The sequence below is a fragment of the Corvus hawaiiensis genome, chromosome 26 (genome assembly GCF_020740725.1).
Source record: "Corvus hawaiiensis isolate bCorHaw1 chromosome 26, bCorHaw1.pri.cur, whole genome shotgun sequence".
Classification (NCBI taxonomy): domain Eukaryota; kingdom Metazoa; phylum Chordata; class Aves; order Passeriformes; family Corvidae; genus Corvus; species Corvus hawaiiensis.
Window position 1 is genome coordinate 9851070 of NC_063238.1, and position 16128 is coordinate 9867197.

Genomic DNA, 16128 nt, shown 5'->3' on the forward strand with positions numbered 1-16128 from the left:
AGCCCAGTATACAGTCAGATTTCTGAACCACAAGAACATATTGCCAGGTCACATCCAGCTTTTCATCCACCCCAAGTCCTTCTCCACATGTCTGTTCTCTATCCATTCATCCCCCAACTTGTATTGATACCAGGGGTTGCCCCAGGTATAGTTTCTTGCACTTGGCCTTGCAGAACCTCATGAGGTTCCCATGGGCCCACTTCTGGAGCATGTCCAGGTCCCTCTGAATGGCATCCTGTCCTTCAGGCCTGTCAACAGCACCACTTGGCTTGGTGTCATCTGCAAATTTACTGAGAGTGCACTCGATCCTTTTTGTATATGTCATTGGTGAAGACATTGAAGAGCATTGGTCCCAGTATGGATACCTGAGGGATATCATTTGTCCCTGATCTTTACCTGGACATTGAGCCATTTACCACTACCGTCTGGATGCAATCATCCAACCAATTTCTCATCCAATAGATAGTCCACGTACAAAATTTGTATCTCTCCAGTTTAGAGAGAAGGATGTTGTTGGGGCTGTATCAAAGGCCTTACAGAAGTCCAGACAAATGACATCTGTGTAGCTCTTCCCTTGTCCACTGCTGTAGTCACTCCACTGTATATTGCCACTGGATTGGTCAGGCAGGACTTGCCCTTGGTGAAGCCATGTTGGCTGTCCTGAATCACCTCCCTATCCTCCATATGACATAGCATAATTTCTAGGAGGATCTGTTCCATGATCTTCCCAGGCAAAGAGATGAGGTTTACAGGTCAGTAGTTCCCATGATATTTAAATGTACTTCAACGTTCTATTTCAAATGATATAAATAATCTGGTGATTTTCTGAGTTCATGTTTTGAACTATCAGCACAGTTTTAAAGAAGCTGTCAGAAAGAAATGTTTGACACAACAGCAATTGCTGTAGCAGCTTGAGTGTACAATTCCAGTGAGTGGTGGTAGGCTGAAGAAAAGATGAAGACTAGAAGTGAATTTTAGGTGCAGTCAAGTGACTAGGCATAATGATAGATTAAAAGAGTGTTCCTACTAAAAATATGTTAGCAAAATCCCTGAATGAAGAGAGGAAGTTTGCATGAAAACACAACCATCCTGGCAAGAATTGCTTATACCTACCTTTCCTCAAAGATGTGGCTTTTAGATTTACTTTTTCATCTCACTCCTTTGCTTAATTGAAAGCTGGGAAGGATGGAACTATCCAAACTATATTGAGGGGACATGGTAATTTAGGGATCATTGTTTTAAGATGTACTATGACAACAGATTAACTATACCAGACCATCATATTCAGCTCATTCTCTGAGATTCACTTTTGCCCATACTATAGTCTCTGTTTTCTTTCCAGCATCTCAGGATGCAAGAGCTGTTGTTGTCCTTAGGAGTCTCTTCCCTTCCTTTTATTACCACTCAAAAAATTCACCTATGCCCTGACTGTGCTTGGAACAATCTCTCTCATCTCACATCCTCTCTCTGAGGCCTTCCTTTGTGAAGCCTCCAAGCTGGTACTATCTCCTAAATTGTGCCACCTGGGGACCTCAGTAGGCCATACCCAGAACCATGAATCTTATAGACAGAAGTGCTTTGAGGCAGGATTGCACAAATTAAGGGTGAGGTGAGTTTTGCTGTGCTGCATCCTGTGGTAGTTTGTGGAGAAGAAAGTATGCCAGGAAGCATAGAAAAGCAGCCAAAAGAGAGATAACAAATGTTGCTTGAAACAAACTGGTAACTATTTTTACCACATCCTGCTGTGAGAAGTGAGCACTGAAGGTGATTATCGAAAAAAAGGCAAAATAATGCCTACAGGACAGAGTGGGGAGGATGCTTCTGTACCCTAGCTGATGTCTCCGATGTCCCTCTCCTCCATCCAGCCCTATTGATATACTTCTGTTGCCCAAGTGGATAAAATATCGGCATCGAAAACCATCGTCGCCTTCTGTGCCAGGGTGTGACAGCTCTGCAGCGGAAGGAGCGGACCCGATGGGGCACGGTCCCTGCCAGCGCCCTGGCAGCACCGTCAGCTCCGGGAACCCGCTCCCGAGGCGCAGCCTGCGCGCCCGCTGCGTGCTGCATGTGAGGATGACGGCGTCGCCCTGGATTATCCGCCGGTTTAGGGGGAGGATCGCCGTAATCCGTCCCTGGATCGCACATCCCGCGCTAGCCGGCAGCCGCAGGCTCTGCAGGTCCCTCGGGCAGCTGCAGCCGCGGGGCCCCGGGCGGGAGCAGGGCTGGCTGCGCGTCCCCGCCTGACCCCGCGGCTGCCGCCGCCCGGGGGGCGCTGCTCAGGGCGGGCCGGCGGCGGGGGCGGCACCGACAGCGGCACCGACAGCGGCACCGACAGCGACAGCGGCCCCGCCTGCGCTGGCGGGGAGCGGCGGTGGCCCGTGGCCGCCCCGGGGTGGGCGCAGCCCCGCGAGGGGAGCCCGTCATCCCGCGGCCGCGGCGGGAGGAGCGCGGCTGACGCGGCAGGGAGGAGGAAGCGGCAACTCGAGCGGGCGGGCGGGCGAGCGGACGGACGGACGGACGGGCAGCCCCGGCCGGCGGAGGGACGGAGGGAGGCAGGTACACGGGGTGCAGCCGTCCAGGGGTCGTACCCCTTCCCACGGCCGTGGTAGAGCGGGGCCGTCCGGAGCCGCGGAGGTTCAGCGGCCGCGGGGACACGGGACTCACTCGGGGACACGGGACTCAGGGACGTTTCGCTTCCCTTTTGTTGCAGCCCGAAAACGCCTGCGTGCTTTGCCTGCACCGCCGGCGTTCCCGTGGAGCGTGCTCGGTGCGGGCCTCGGCGGGCTCCTGCGGAGGGGGCCGGGGCGGCTGAGAGTGTTCCCGCAGGAAAGCGCTGCTCCGCGCGGACGTGCGGCTCCAGCGGCAGGGATCCCCTCGTGGACAGGGGGCAAAGTGCTCGCAGGCGAATAAACAAACAAACATGGAGAAACTTCTGCTCCCCCCCCACCCCCGTCCCCGCCGCTATAATTTTAGATATTATATTTGCAAAGAAGTTTTAAAGTCATTTGGTGTTTCACATTCTCCTCTCTTCTGTATATATACATATACTTTTTTTTTTTTTAATTTTTTTTATTCCCACCCTTCTCCAGCAGTGCTACTGCCTCCTGCTAGTACTCTTGCCCTAATGTTTTTATGGATTACTGCGAGTATATGTAGTTTTACATACTATGCTTTATTTTGCACGGCTGTTTCGGTATGGGAGGGTTTGATTTCTGGGTTGCAATTACGGACACCACCAAACTCTATTTCAGTTCCACTACTTAATTCCATAAAGACAGTAAAGTTATGCTGGAATCAGACATTGAAGAGGTAAAGAATGGCTGGGCGTTTACATTTAGAGCAGGTGAAAGAGCCCTTTTCCAGAGAGTCCTTTTCCTCTGCCCCAGCAGGATGAGGAGACCCTGGTTTGCTTTGCTTTGTGCTTTTCAGAGGAAAAGCAGTGAATGCGGTTTGGATCTGCAGTCCCTCTTTCTGGTGGTCTCTGTGCCAGAGAGGCAAGGGCTGGAATTGCTTCTTTACTGGTTTAAACATCTTCGTCATGAGAGAAGGTTGGAGACAGAGAGAGAATTAAAATAATGCTTTCTTCTCCTGTGCAGAAGTCGCAAAGTGTTGGTGCTTCCTGCACAGATCTTTTATGGGAAGGTAAAATTCTGACGCAGACTTAAAGGATTTGAATTAAGGAGAGAACTGGTCGAGCTTGAAGGAGTATCCCATAACATTCACCTGCATGACTTTTTTATTTGCAGGATGTCTGCCTCAGTGCTTTTGTGAGCATTGGTCAGAGCTCCTTGGCTTCCCCTTGTGAGACTTACATGCTCCTTCAAAGCCTTTTTTTAAATCTGAATTCTGTCAGGCTCTTTCCCTTAATTTTTGAGATTGTATGAAGAGCAGAAATGTGCACTAGTTGGCAGCAAAAAAACAGTTAGTGATCTCTGTATTCCTCTCAGTAAGTGCTACAGCCTCTTTATTATGTGCTCTAAGCATTGAAATAGCATTGACATTTATACTGGATATTCAAAATAGATGTTGACAGCCCTTGTATTTAATTTCTTTCATGCTAATCTAATAAATTCAGTATCTATTGTAATCTTCAAAGAGGATTAAACATTTCCTAAGGGAAAGGAAAGTTATGCGGGCTGGTGAATACATGGGCTGCATCCAGAGTGCTGCAAGACTTGTAATTCACTGGTTATGTTGTTCTGAGGGGATCTTCATCCTGATAATCAATAACCCATAGGAGTTGTTGCTTTTTATTATCACTGTGTGCATTCTCATTCTCAAAGGACAGGTATCTTTCTAAGAAGCCTGACAAAGCTGGATGTTCAAGTCTCATTGAACAGAAGTCTTCAAAGGACTTATGGGGGGACAGTAGTTGGGCAGTTCCTCGTCCACTCTGCTTATAAAATAATGTATTGCAGGGAGCTAGTAGTTCAAATTTTAAGATGTGTGCGCTTTAAAATCACTGCTCTGTTCATTTTTTGACTTTTTTAAAGTCAATCCACAAGTAGGTGGATAATTTGACTGTAATGGCATGTGTTTAAAATAGTGATTGGTGGTTTTTAATATGCAGAATTGCTTCAGCCTAGCTAGCTGGAATAGCTGCAAGCCTCCAAAGCTGACTTGACCCAGCAACAAAATATTTCAGTAGGGTATGCTGAGGCCCAAAAATAAAGTATATTAAATAAAATGACCCGGGTATTAGCAAATAAAACTAGATGCAAAGCATCTCTTGTTTCTCTTGGGATCTAGCATTTATGATGGAAATCATCTGTCAATCTAAAATGCCATGCATGCTAATTGCAGGTTCATGTTAATCATCACTGTATAAGAGGGTATGTCAAATCTTATTTTCCATCCCATCCATACAGGATAAGCTTCTAATAAGCTGTGATCCTTCGGCCACATCCACGAATCGGTTCTCTCCTGGGTTATCCTCTCTATATCCCAGATCATTTTCCAGATGGTTTCAGTTTTAATTTTCATGCAAGTAACTAGGGCTTTTTTGTCCCATGGCTACAAGCCATTTTATACGCAAATGCCCTGCATTTCTGCTTGGAAATAGAGCTCAGATGACACATATTTGCAGTTCCAAATTATTTTTTTGTTTTGGCTGCCTAAGTTGTCATTTAGAAGAACATTATTTTGAGGGAATGGGTGCTTCCCAAAAGGAAAGTCACTATTGGTTGGTTTTATGACTTCATTTTTGGACATCCGTAAGTCATTGAAACTTATTCTGCTATGATTTTTTTTTTCCATAGACCAAGGAACTAGAAACTACTGTAAATAATGTATGTACATATATAGACTGAGACATAGTAAAGCAATATGTTGTTTTTATTTGAAGTTAGCTCTATGAGTATTTGAATTGAAGGATTCATTTTGTTCTAGTTTAAGTAGTATCCATATGCTAAAATGTCCTACAAAGCAAACACACTTTCCAAAGTAGAACCGAAGGGCTTCCGCATGCTGTAAGAACATTTTAAAATATGTTAATCAGGTTCCTGCTTGCATTCCTAATTCTCAAACAGAATTTATTCCCCCAAGTCTTCCAAACCACCTAACACTGAGTCTGCCTGACTCTGAAAGTGTCTCAAAAATATTGGATCTCCCTCCTTGAGCAGAAAGTTCTTAAGTGCCTTATCTAGAGCCGCTGTAGTTGAGCATCAAAGCCCTTAGGAGATGAAGAAAGTAGGGCACCTGGCAAGCACGTTGTAAACACACACACTGACGGCATCGGTTGTGTCTCGAAGTGCGGTTGTGTATTTCCTTTTGAGAACGCTGTGGGAAGAGGAGCCAGCACTTACCTTTCCCTGAGAGCTGCTGGTGGCGGGGTTTGTCTAAGCAGTAGACTGTGTTCTGGTAGTTGAAACCAGGGCTCCTGGTCCCTGTGCCCGAGGGGTTCAAACCCACATCTTCTCTCACCTCTGCAGCTGTTGAATAGGCTGAAGGAGGTGAGCAGAAGGGCACACTTCGCTCCTTGTGTTCAGCCTGGGCTGTCTTGTGGAAGATGCAGAAGGTTGCCCGAGGCTGGCATGAGGGAGCACCAGAACCTTGACTCGGTCACAGCAGTTTGTGTCCTACTGGGAGGAGGGCTGGGAGCTGGTGGCTGCTTGCTCATGATGATTATCAGAGGTGAGCATTTCCATGACATCCTCTATGTTTCAAGAGAGGATCAACACTTGACTAATTTCTCTAGGAGAGAGCTGGGCCCAGGAGAAGAGCAGGCTCAGAGATCTGGAGTGGGTGGTGACAGCTGTTTGTAGTTCCAGTTTAGAAGTTCAAGCCTGCAAGCTGAAGTGGGGAAAGTGTCCAGTGTTTCCGTCCAGAAAGTCCCATTTCCAGTGCAGGAATCTCCATTGTGGGCCACCACTTTCACACAGTGTATCTGCATGGCAATAGGTGTCACCCTGCCAGTTTTGTATTATTCAGGTTTTTAGGTGGTGTTTTATGTGTTCCATGCCACAGTTTTGTGTGTTTGTGTCCTGACCTGTAACTCCATTCCCTCACCCTTATCTGTGTTAGAATTCTTTCTCCCTACTCTTTAGCAAAGGAAGAAGTAAGGTTTTATCTTCATATGACCTTTTCACTCCAGTTTCTCAGACACCCTGTGAGCATCATCTGAGGAGGAGAGGAAACTTCCTTATTCCCTCATATTTGAAATGCTTTGCTTTGCAACTACAGTCTTTCTGTGGTTTATGGCAGGAAAGCACCTGGGGGTTGGGGGATTGTGGGTAAGCAAGATTGATGTCTAAATTTATTTCACAGCTCCTTTATTCAAAGAGATGTCACATCTTACTTCTTGGCAGCCTTGTTTGAAACTGTGAGGGCAACTGGCAAGCTGCTAATGCTGAGTGCCTTGCCAAATACTGTTGCAAAATACTGCCAGTGCAGAAGTTGCATAGCTTTACAGACTGTTATGCTTCTCTTGGAGTAAACCAAAGGGGTACTAGCTTCTGATCCTTTGCCTCTGCTGAGAAGCAGGACCTACATGTTTCCATCACTTTATGAGGCACCATCATGCTGCTTTGCTGCTGCTGTCTCTTCCAGCCCATGGGATTAGTTTTCTGTCAGTGGTACTTCTCCATCTCTTGTTCACTGTTGTGAAATAACCAAGAAAAAAGAACTATTTAAAAGATCTTCACTATATTGTTAATTGCAAAATAGTTTGGAACAGACATCAGGCCAAGGAAAGCTTTGCCTCTGATCCTGGACTCAATGTTGCTAATGCAGCAGGTGCATCAGAATAGATTTGCTGTGCCCCACGGAGTTACACCCCATATTTGAGTGTTTATCGAAGATCCATGCAACTGAAGTCAATCCCAACTATTTATCAATATAAAATAGAATGCAAAATCTGATATCTAAATATATGCAAACTGTGTGCCATTTATTGAGACCTTGTAACTTTGTTGTTAAATCAAGGCATGAGTTGGAAACACAGTTTTATTTTTCAGGAGCTATCTTGATAGCTATTTCAGAGCTTTGCACCAGTAATGTGTGCTCAAATTGGTATTTTAATGAGAAAAAGGGCACTTGTGAAGATTATTGTCTTGTGGTGTTGTATAATATATTGCATTATGATGACATTTCTGGATTCAGCAAGGAAGATAAGCTGAAGGGGTAAGTGCTGCTCAGGGCTAAACATCTTAAATCATGCTGTTACTCTGGTTAGAAGGAACCTTGGATCGTGGTGGGTTAAGTCACCACCTTGAGTTAACTCCCCACCCTTAATTCAGACAGGGCTGTGCAGGGCTTTGTTTGCCTGGGTTTTGAAAACCCCCGAAGACAGAGGCTCCACAGCCCCCCTGAGCACCCTGTGGTCAGTTATCCTTGTGGAGATTTTCCTTCTCTCGCAGTGCACTGCTCTGCACCAGCCAGTCTGTCTTGGTAACCATCTCGAAGACATTGGGAGGCTGTTGTTTGGTGCCCCTCAAGCCTCCTCTTCTCAAGGCTAAGTAAGTCCAGTTGCCTCCAGCTCACCTAGAGAATGTGCTGCAGCCCATGACTTCTGTGTTTTGGCTTCTTCCATACCCTGTGTAGTTCCTGCTGAAGTGGAGGAATGTTGGATGCATGTGTTAGGATGCAAGTGTACGTGGTCTGCATGATTCTGAACTACTGTGTGTTTATATTGCAATAGTTTAGGTTTAGACTTTTTTTTTTGTTTGTAAATCCTAGTGTTAGGTATTTATGAACTGGGATCACTATCAAACCCTAAAATATGTTTTATACTAAGTTTAGTAAATAAGTAAGGACTGAGCATTCAGAAAATGAATGCTTTTACTCAACCATGGTGGAATTTCCAGTTTATGGTATGTGTTTTGCTTTAATGCTGGGAAGAGCACAGAAGAGGGACAGGAGGTAATTAAAGAAGAAAATAACTCCTGTACTCCCTTTGGATGGGACTTAACCATACCTTGAAAAAGCAAGATGCATTAAGTCTACAAGTTTGGAATGCTGCCAAAAACTACAAAACAGAGAAAACTTAGGACAATTCAGAAATAAAAGCTACCTGGCAAAAGTACCCAGACTGTCAAATGCCTTGAAGACAAGTGCATCAAAGAACTAGGAGACTTCTGCTTCCTCGCTGCAGTAGTAGTGGTGCATCTTGAATATATTAAAGTGAGGGGGGAAAAAAAGAAAGAAGCCATGTTTTCATAAAAAGGTAAATAAAAAGAGCATATAGCATTAAGGAGTATGTAGTAATGTTTTATGAGAGGTAAGAAGGGAAGCAGAAGGGGGTTATTTGGAGTCATAGTGGATGCTGATAGCCTGGAATCCAATTATCCAATTAGCCTCCTGATTTTTTTTTTTTTTTTTTTTCAAATACTAGGCCCTCCTGTTTCATTGAAGCAATAAATGTAATGCTGTTAATTTAATGTCCCGGTACTCTTGATAAATATCTTGTAAATAACTAACTTGTTTTCATCAATTGCTCTTTAAGAGGGGTCATGGATTTTTCAGACTAGCATGGAAATGGTTAAGCAGCATCTTAATATCTAAATTTCACCCTCCCAAATCAGCCTTTGATAAGAGAATATCTGTTGTCTTTGGAATTGTTGGGACTAACACCTCTTTCCTGCCATCCTTCGGTTTTCAGAGCCCTGATAGAAAACAGATGGGGTTTCTCTGTCAGGGAACCCCAAAACTGTCCCTTAGTTGTGTCTCTTGAAAATAATGTGACACTTGCAGCAGTAACAGAAAACTAGACAATTACTGTGCTCTGGTGAGAGAATGTGGCCACTGTGCTACAAAATTTTCAGGTTTCTTGGTGTAAATTGTTTGTGTCAAGAATGAACTGTGCTGTTTCCAATGACGTTTTACATCTTGTGTATGTGCCCACACACATTATATGTAACTCTAAAGGCATATGCCAGATAGATTGGTTTAACTTCACTTTTCTTCAGAATTTTTTGAAGGTTGGCTGCCTCTTTGGTGCTCTTTTCATGTTAACTAATAGGTTATGTGGTGGATGAATAGGATTCTTTATAGAATTATCTAAAACCAGGCACTGATTTATTTGAAAACAAAGGGTTTCTTTAGAGCTAAGTTTAAGCTGGCATTGCCATGAATCCTAGAATTATTCTACATTTAAATGAGAGAACAGTGATGCACTTGTACTTGGGCTTTGAACAGCACAGAGCTGTTGACCAGAGGCTTGGAGACTGCTGAGCAAGTCTGTTTAGGTGCCTTTGCCAAAGTTTCCAAGCATACTCTTCTCTCCTTACAGATTATGAGAAGCAAAGCTAAGAAGGCACTATAAGTTGCACTGATCAATTTGTTTGGAGGAAGGCAAGTGTTTTGCTGGTGTGTGATCAAAAAATGTATAAAAACCTGCACTGTAGCAATCTGAACACGTACTTTTTCTCTGTTTTGCTTTGGGGTGTGTGGGGTCTAGAGCATAGCAGCTAAACAATACCTCACTTGTTTATAAAAAATCTTGGGAAGAAGGGGTGAGAAAGAAGAAAATATTTACAGTAGCGTTCCACCCAATTAAAATCAGAAGGCAGACTAAAAAGGAAAGAGTTCATCTATGGTCCAAGCCAATTAAAAGTAAATTTTGCTGCTTGGATGTTAATTTACACATCCAAGGCAGCAATGTAAATTTAACTAGAAGCTTAACCTCATCAGTTAAGATGAACTTCAGAGTTGTGATTAATTTGGTTTTGGTCATAGCATCTGGGTGTTTAAGCACTTTTTATGTGAATTGACACACAGAAATTCATAAACGCCTTAAAATGTTAAATCTGTGGAGTACTTCAGCAGAACGTGTAAGTAATGCCTGTCTCGCAAACACAGCTCTGCAACACGAGCTGGCTCGGATCCTCAGTTAAGATATTCTTATGTTTTATGCCCTCAGCCATTTCCCCCCTTGTTTAATTATCTGGGAGTAAAACCAGATTTCTGTAGCTTCTCTCATGTATTAAAAGGTATTTCGAATTTCTGTGCAAATGGTTTAATTGTATTTGTTGACATTAGTTTAGATTGTTTGTGGGGTTTTACACATACGATGTGTATTTATTTACAAAGAACTGAAATAGAGGTAGAAGGAGAAATCTCATAACACTTAGGGGTTTTGCTCAGAAATTAAACTGCAAACTTGTCAATGCGTGCAAAAATCAGTTTACTGTTTTACATAGGAGCATCACTTGAAATGACCTCAAAGAAATTTGATCATCAACCGCCCAGTCAAATCCTGGATAATTATTCAGGGAACCATGTTGGATGCGTGATGTGCACAGAGTAAGAAACAAAACAGTCCTTGACAAGGAATCTGAAGGGGCTGAATATTTCAGAAGCTACAAAGCATAAGGAACAGAGGACAGCCTTGCAGCTCAGAATCTAGACAGGGACACACCCAGACATGCACAATTTGACACTTCTTTGGGAAAAGAAAGTTCATTAAATGAAAATATGTTGATATTAGGAACTGGCAAGGAGAAACTGGAACATTCTTTGTCTTGGTTACTGCTCTGTGACATGGCAGCTGGAAAAGATTGAGGACTTGGGTGCTTGGCCCTTTGTTTTGGTTTTGCTGTTTTAATTTATATGTCAGAAAGTCCCTAGACATAGGTCCTCATTTAAAGAAAAGAAAGAAAGAAAAATAAGACAGATTATTAGCAATGTTATTTTAAAGCAGTTGCAGTTCTTAAGTTAAAATATTGTGATAGTTGTTCCCGTGTATTTACAGATCTACCACAGATGTCCATATGTCACATCAGATGTCAGTTAAAATGGTCAATATGTTGTCTCAAATCAGCCAGTGCCTGGTGTCTAGACACTGAACGCTGTCACTCCAGTCATGCTTGTTGCTGCAAAGCATTTAGATCAGTCTAACAGTGGAGGAAAGCAGTGTTGCTCTGGTCTGCTATGGCTGGTGTGTCCTGTTTTGGTCTCTGCCACATGGATGCCAGCGGCTGGTCCCTGAATTCCTCTGGTTTAGCTTAAGATGAGTCTCTGTTACAGTATTAGTTCAGTTCAGGAGTGTCCCTTTGGAGTACATCCCTTGTGTTTCACTTTGCTGGGGGATCTTGGGGAACATGAGCTGGATTCCCTTCAGATGAAGTAAGACTGGAAGATGTTCTTCAGGAGCACTACTGAACATGGGGCCAGTGTCCTGCCCACAGGACCAGGCTAAAGCTGGGTTGAAGCAAAACATAGAAATCCTGCCGTGCCAACATGGGTCACGTGGGTGCTGCATCTTCAGCATCAACTGTTTTCCCCTCTGTGGATGTGCTTTTCTTGCACTGCATTACTTGTTAAGGTAGACATTTGAAACAAAAACTGCAGCAAGAGTAGATCCAAGCACCTGGAGCCTGCCTTTTCTCTTGACTTCAGGTGCAGCCTTGTTAAGCCATTGCTCATGAAAGTGTAACACCCCTCTGAAATGACTCTCCCTGCAAATGGCAGTCTCATTTTTCATCTTTGTTTTTCCCAGTTTCCTGCCTGTCACCTGACTTCCCTCAGTGCTTCTCTCTGGGTTTCAAAACCACTTTTCCTTCTCCTCACTTCTGGATTGCCACCTTTGCATTCCTCAACCATTGCTCCCAGCTATAAGGTCTCAGTCTCAAGTAATCTTTGCCCCAAAGATGCAATCTGTGTTTATGAAGAAGTGTTTGCTTCAGCTGTTTTTAAAGCTCTTTCCTGGTGAAATCTCTTCCATTGCTTCATTACCCTTCCAATATTTTTTTCATGCTCTAGTCTCCCCTCCTCCAGTGTTTAAACTGAACCTTCTCTGTGCTCATTTTAAGCTCATTAGAACTTGTCCTGAAGGGGCAATGCCCTTCTCTTTGAAGTAGTCTTCCAAGGTAATAGCCATCCCTCAGGTGGGCTCCCTCTACCCCACCCCACACTAGCTTGTCCATCCACTTCCCTGTAAATCACATTTTCTAGACCAGTTTTCATTCAAATTTCTGTTCCCTAGACCTGCTCAGGTAGGACCACATCTTTCCTAGGTATTCAGACACAGAGTGAAGTAGAAGGACTTTTCTGAGTTCAGCAGATTATGCTCAGGCTTTCCATTCCCAAGACTTTTATTTTATATCTCATAGCAATGTTTGTGTTTCTTAGAACAGCATGACATTTGTCTCTTGTGACCTGCAATAGTCTGAGGCCTTGTTTCCCATCCTGTATTTCCATATTAGACGTTTCCTGCCCATGGGCAGTATCTTGTACATAACCTGCTACATTTCACTCCATCCTTCCAGATCACTACCTCTGTCCTGACGATGATATATTCAACCTTTGTTTCTCACATCCAGAACTAATATTTATTCTTCCTGCATCTGTAGCCTGGTTGTAAAATACCTCAAGGCAGTTTCAAAGCTTTCCTAAAGGGAAGGTGTGATGTCTGTGATTCCTCTCCTACCTCCCTGCAAGGTTGTCAGAGGAAGTTAGCGATGTAATTTAACAAATCTCTTTTGGCTATTACTTTGGATTATCTTCCAGGTGCTGCTAATTGATCTGTTTTGGATTGTTTCCCCCGGAATTTGAAGTTAAACTGACTCACTGGGTCTTTAATATTCTTACCTGTTGTTTTTTGTTGCTTTGGTTTGTTTACTTGGGTTTTTTTCCATTGTGCACACGTGCACACACTTCCATTCACATGCTCTGTCTCTCTCCTGTTCCTCCCGAAATCTTACCTGTCATTACTATTTTTTATGCCAGTCACTGCTTGCACTTGACCCTGTTGGTGAAGACTGATGTCCTAAACATGATAGTCTACCGGATGTCATCTCTCATCAGCTTTTCTCTGTGTTGACTAGGGCCAGGAGGTCTTTCTTGCTCTTAAGCTATAAACGTATTGATAATAAGGATTTCTTTTTGTTTCTAGTCTTTTTTTTTTTTGTTCTAATTCTACCTTAACCATGCTGATTCTCTTAACTATGTACTTCTGCGGATTTTATATTTATTGCTAGCAATTTGACTATGTTTTCACATTCTGTGTCTGTCTTGACAAATAAATCTTGTGCTACTTCTGCTGTTTATTTTTACAGGGCACAAGCACAGATTATCGTGTTGTTTTGTAGAGAAATTGCTGCTTCTTTCTTGTCTCCCCTCTTAGTGTCTCTTGTTTTCACATTCTCTTTGCTACATTCTTGGGGTCCCCCACCTCCCATTTAATAAGGTTTAGTCAATTTTTCTTCTGAACTGGTTGCTTTCCATTTGTCTAGAAGCAAATCTAAAGGATCTGCTGCCTTTTTGAAAATTAAAAAAAATTCTGATTTTGAAACAGATGTTTAAGCCTAAACTGAACTAAAGTGCTGTCAATTCACAGGCTTTTGCTCCTTATACCATGTGACTGTCAAGATACCACATGGTAGTAGGTTCCCCATTCAGGCTCTTTGGTTTTACTTCTAAGTTGCTAACTGTTTAATATGTAGATTTGAGATATCAAACAAATAACCCTGGTGCTGGTAGGTGGTTTTTAATGGCTTTGTTGTTGTTTAAACTGATTAGCCCTGTCAGTGCAAATGGCTTGTTCTTGCAAGGCTTCAGATTCTGCTGACTGTCGTTGTGCTTGTTGTCTGTCATTGTGCGCAGTGACAATGGATCTACCACAGTGGGAAACATCAATTTAAAACCTAAGGAGAGTGCATCCTTTCAGATTTACAGAATAACAGAATAGTTTGGGTTGGAAGGGACCTTAAAGATCCTCTAGTCTCCATTTCTGGTCTGTAACCTCAGCCCATTTGTGAGATGGTCCAGATTTTGTTTCACAAGTTGTTGATACTGTACAGAGGTCGGATGCTGGATCCAGACTCCTCCAACCATGGATTTATTTCCTTGGCTCGTTGCAGCAATGACAGTAGAACATTTTAGCTGAACCACTCCATCAGAATGAACGGCTGTTTGATGTGGGTGTCCGCAGCAATTAACTGAAATGCCTCCCCTTGCTGTTTTGAAAGGGGAATGCTGTACTGCATTCCACTCCCGAGAGAGAACTGAACCTTTGCATATTCACCCTTGGTGACATCAAAGATGCTAAAGGCATTGGCTTGCTTCACATCCAGGGTGAGTGAAAAAGGCACCCACCCTGCTGCAGGAAGCCTGTCAATTCAACACTTCCTCCAAATTAAGGCTGTGACGTGCTGCCACACTTTGAAAAGAAAAGGATCTGGCTAAAATGTAAGACAAATTCCACAATTTATGTGTTCAGAAGATAGTGACAATTCTTCTCTGAAATAATTTTTTGTTAGTATCTGATTTACTTACTTTTGTAGTAAATTTGTCCCCTCCCCCCCCCATATATGTTTGGGGCTTTTTGTTGGGTAGCTTCTTTCTTTACAAAAGAAAATCTCAAAATAATAATTATTATTTTAGTTATAAAGTAAAAGAGTGTGAGTTATGCATGTTTTCCTCTCTCCTTTCAGACACTACAGGAATTTGTGGCCTCTCCTCTCAACTTTCCTGGACACGCAATAAAACAAAACTTAATATAATCCCATGTAAATTAAATAAGTAATCCCAACACCTTGTTTCCATACTCCTACAATTCTAGCAGCCATACAGGTATAGTCTGGCTCTACCTGTCCACCATGGCAGGCATATTACTGCTTTCAAATTTTCTTTTATGTGGAACGTCCAAAAATGTCTTTTTCTTTGGTGTTTTCTTTGATGTTTTATTTGTTTGCTTTTTGTCTCGCTCAACCACTGGTCCTTATGTTAGCTGATAAAACTTCTACTGCCTCTCTTTTATCCCATAAATTGCTCTGGCTTGTGTGACTTGAGACATCCTTCCCATAAACCAGATTTGAAAATGTAGTAGTAGTTTAACTGTGCAGGTTCATGTTACAGTTTAACCCCAGCTGGCAACCAAGTACCATGTAGCCCCTTGCTCACTCCCCCTGCCCTGGTAGGATGTGGGGGAGAATTGGACAAAGGTAAAACCCATAGGTTGAGGTAAGAAAAGTTTAAGAATTGAAATAAAGTAAAATATAATAATAATAACAATAATGAAAAAGGAGGAAATAGAAAGAGAGGAATAAAACCCAAGAGAAAGAAGTGATGGACAATACAATTGCTCACCATCCCCCAGTGCCCAGCCCATCCCTGAGCAGCAATTGGTGGCTCCTGGCCAACTCCCCCAGTTTATATGCTGAGTATGAAGTTCTAAGGTATGGAATATCCCTTTGACCAGTTTGGGTCAGCTGTCCAGCTGTGGTCCCTCCCAGCTTCTTGTGCACCTGCTCAGTGGCAGAGGATGAGAGCCTGAAAAGCCCTTGACTTAGGGTAAACACTGCTTAGCAACAACTAAACATCAATGTGTTATCAACACTATTCTCATACTGCATCCAAAACACAGCACTGTACCAACTAGCAGAAAGAAAATTAACTCTATCCCAGCTGAAACCAGGACAGTTCACAATGCATGCAATAAAGTGTGTATGAAAAACTTCATTGAGCAATTATGCCTATAGGAATGCTGGAAATAGGAGTCAGCAGTAGAAACAGCCAATTTCCTTACTGTGACTTTAAAAGAATCCTGATTACTTCTGCATTTCTCTTCTCAAAATTAGTCATTATTCCTGTAAGAGTGAGAAATAAACAGTGGTTGTATCTTCTGACTTTGGACGCGCTTCTAAATCAATCAGTGGAGGTAGATGGGTGAAGGATGAAAATATCCACAAT

The 16128-nt window shown here is 43.1% G+C and overlaps 1 protein-coding gene across 2 annotated transcripts in view; it reads left to right on the top strand.

Annotated features, from left to right (window-relative positions):
- The first annotated feature begins 2367 nt into the window (after positions 1–2367).
- Positions 2368–16128, top strand: part of SGK3 (serum/glucocorticoid regulated kinase family member 3) — a 55892-nt gene continuing 42131 nt past the window's right edge. The window contains exon 1 of one of the 2 annotated variants that reach the window (XM_048329183.1): positions 2368–2556. The gene's annotated coding sequence lies outside the window, so the exon portion shown is untranslated. The remainder of the gene's footprint in view (positions 2557–16128) is intronic. The other variant, XM_048329180.1, reaches the window with a different exon arrangement.